The following is a 3,612-nucleotide window of genomic DNA, read 5'->3' as shown; positions in this document are numbered from 1 at the left end:
TCATCCGACTCGCCGAGTCATATGAACAACTCGACGAGTTGTTCTTGAGCTTAAGAAGATTGCCTTGGACTCGTCGAGTTATATGAACAACTCACCGAGTCCCTCCATTACTGAGTCTATCCTCAAACTCGCTGAGTCCACTCCACTACTCACTGGTCCCACTCGACACCGCGAAAAAGGAAGAAATCGGGGACTCGCGACTCGACTCGCCGAGTCACCGCCATGCAACTATTCTACACTCGATTCTGCTTGAATCCAAAACATACAAATGATAGATCTGAGTCCAATAAGCTGATTTACCACGTAAAGTTTCCAACTTTACGTGTACAAACACATGAACAAGGGAATAAAGGCTAAACGATGCTTAAAAGGGGTAGATCTAGGGTTAATATGCAAAATAGCTCCATAAAGGCAATAGATCTGGGCTCTAAAACTCCTAAATGAACAGATCTAAGGTTATCTCGGCATAAGAGAGCTTTCATATCAACATAAGGCTTTAGAAAAGCATAAACAAGATCTAGAAAGGGTTTTAAAGCATAAAAGGGAAGGAAATCTGAAGAATACCTCAAAGAGCTCTTGCTTTCCCTTGAATCTCTGCTCTACAATCCTTCTCCTTGCTCCTTTGTTCTTCTCCTTCTTCAAGCCTTCACAATTAGCACACAAAATCACTTAGAATCACTCAAGAACGAATTAGGGTTTTCTCACAGCTTTTGAGGGTGAAGGAGGCGAGATTGGGGGCTATAAGGTGGCTTAAATAGTGGGCAACCTGGGGATTTAGGGTTTCCCCCAGACGGACAGACTCGCCGAGTCCAGAATATGGACTCGCCGAGTCGCCAACTAACACGTGCTCGAAATCCCGTCCCTACTCGGCGAGTCAGGCTATGAACTCGCCGAGTCCCTTTACAAAACTTCAAAACAAATACCAAGGAATCATCATACCGGGAACGGGTCATTACAATTCTCCCCCACTTATCTCAGACTTCGTCCTCGAAGTCTGCTACGGCTGAATCTGCAAATATCTCTGGGTAGTGCTCTTTCATCTCCTCCTCAGCCTCCCACGTCCACTCAGACCCCTTCCGGTGCTGCCACTGCACCTTCACTAATTGAATTACCTTGTTCCTCAAGGTCTTGGTTTTCCGGTCCAGAATCGCGACCGGCCTCTCAATATAATTCAGGCTACTATCAACCTGAATATCCTCTAGGGGAACGACTGCTGATTCATCCACCAAACACTTCCTCAACTGAGACACATGGAAAGTGTTGTGGATCTGACTAAACTCCTCAGGAAGATCTAACCGATAAGCAACCCGACCCACCCGGGCCAAAACCCTGAAAGGACCAATAAATCTGGGGCCCAACTTGCCCCTCTTCCGGAACCTAATGACACCCTTCCAAGGTGAGACCTTCAGAAGGACCATATCTCCCACCTGGAACTCCAAGTCCGAACGCCTCCTGTCGGCGTAACTCTTCTGCCGACTCTGCGCAGTCTGCAGTCTACTACGGACCTGCTGGATCAACTCAGTCATCTTGAGCACCACTTCTGTGCTCCCGATGACTCGCTGACCGACCTCGCCCCAACAAATCGGGGTCCTACACTTCCTCCCATACAACATCTCAAAAGGAGGTCGATCAATGCTCGCATGATAACTGCTGTTATACGAAAATTCCGCCAACGGAAGATACGTATCCCAACTGCCACCGAAATCAAGAACACATGCCCTAAGCATGTCCTCGAGAGTCTGAATCGTCCTCTCGCTCTGCCCGTCTGTCTGAGGGTGGAAAGCGGTGCTGAAATGGAGACGAGTACCCATCTCGTCGTGGAACCGCTTCCAAAATCTGGATGTGAAACGGACATCTCGGTCTGACACCACCGATACCGGCACTCCATGACGTGCCACAATCTCTCGCACATAGATATCGGCTAACCTTTCCGCCGATATACTCTCCTGGATCGGAATAAAATGGGCACTCTTCGTCAACCGATCCACTACTACCCATATCGAATCCACTCCTCGTGCGGTCCTGGGGAGCTTGGTGACAAAATCCATGGTGATGTCCTCCCATTTCCACACGGGAATGTCTAACGGCTGCATCCTACCGTGAGGTCTCTGGTGCTCCGCCTTGACCTTCCGGCAGGTCAGGCATCTGTCGACGTACCAAGCGACGTCCCGCTTCATGCAGGGCCACCAATAATCAGGTCGAAGATCTCGATACATCTTCGTCGCTCCTGGGTGGATAGAAAACCGAGACTTATGAGCCTCATCCATCAACACCTGCCGTACTCCACCCCAGTACGGTACCCACACTCTCCCGTGAAGCGTCAACAAACCACGACTATCATAATCAAACGAGGCTACTCGGCCCACGATCCTCTCACACTTCTGTCTCTCCTCCTTGAGGCCCTCCACATGATCCTCCTTGATCCGTTCCAACAACGGAGTGATCACTGTCATCCTCAAACACAGATCTCTGATAGGGGCCGCCGACACTTTGCGGCTTAGGGCGTCGGCCACCACGTTGGCCTTCCCTGGGTGGTAAAGGATCTCACAATCATAATCCTTTAGCACAACCAACCACCTCCTTTGCCTCATGTTTAGACTCGGCTGATCCATAAGGTACCTCAAACTCTTGTGATCCGTGTAAATAGTACAACGGACCCCATAAAGGTAATGCCTCCAAATCTTGAGGGCAAACACAACCGCCCCCAGCTCCAAATCATGGGTAGGATAATTAGCCTCGTGAGGCTTCAACTGTCTCGAGGCATAAGCTATCACATGGCCTCGCTGCATCAATACTGCTCCCATACCTGTGATCGAGGAATCACAGTAGACTACGAAGTCCTCTACTCCCTCTGGCAAGGTAAGGATTGGAGCCTCGCACAATCTCTGTCTGAGGGTCTCGAACGCTGCCTGCTGCTCAGGCCCCCAACGAAATACCACCGACTTCTTGGTCAGTCGGGTGAGTGGCACTGCTATCTTGGAGAAGTCCTGAATAAATCTCCGATAATACCCTGCCAACCCTAGGAAGCTCCGAATCTCAGATGGAGACTTCGGGACCTCCCACTGCATCACGGCCTCTATCTTGGCCGGATCTACCATAATACCCTTCTGGTTGACGAGGTGACCAAGAAACTGCACCTCGCGCAACCAGAACTCACATTTAGAGAACTTTGCGAAAAGTCACTCCCTCCTCAAAGCCTCCAGCACCTCCCGCAGGTGCTCCTCGTGCTGCTCCTGAGTCTTGGAATAAACCAAGATATCATCTATGAATACTATCACTGACCGATCCAACATCGGCCTACACACGCGGTTCATGAGATCCATGAACGCGGCTGGAGCATTGGTGAGCCCAAATGGCATCACCACAAACTCATAATGACCATACCTGGTCCTGAAAGCAGTCTTCTGTACATCCTCATCTCTAACCCTCATCTGATGATAACCGGAGCGTAGATCGATCTTGGAGAACCAAGACGCTCCCTGAAGCTGATCAAACAAATCATCTATCCTCGGAAGTGGGTAACGGTTCTTCACCGTTACCTTATTCAACTCCCGATAATCAATACACATACGATGCGACCCATCCTTCTTCCTCACAAACAAGATCGGCGCT

This window comes from Lactuca serriola, chromosome 4, assembly GCF_051521515.1.
Source record: "Lactuca serriola cultivar US96UC23 chromosome 4, Lser_US96UC23_V15, whole genome shotgun sequence".
NCBI lineage: Eukaryota > Viridiplantae > Streptophyta > Magnoliopsida > Asterales > Asteraceae > Lactuca > Lactuca serriola.
This window is presented reverse-complemented; position numbering follows the sequence as displayed.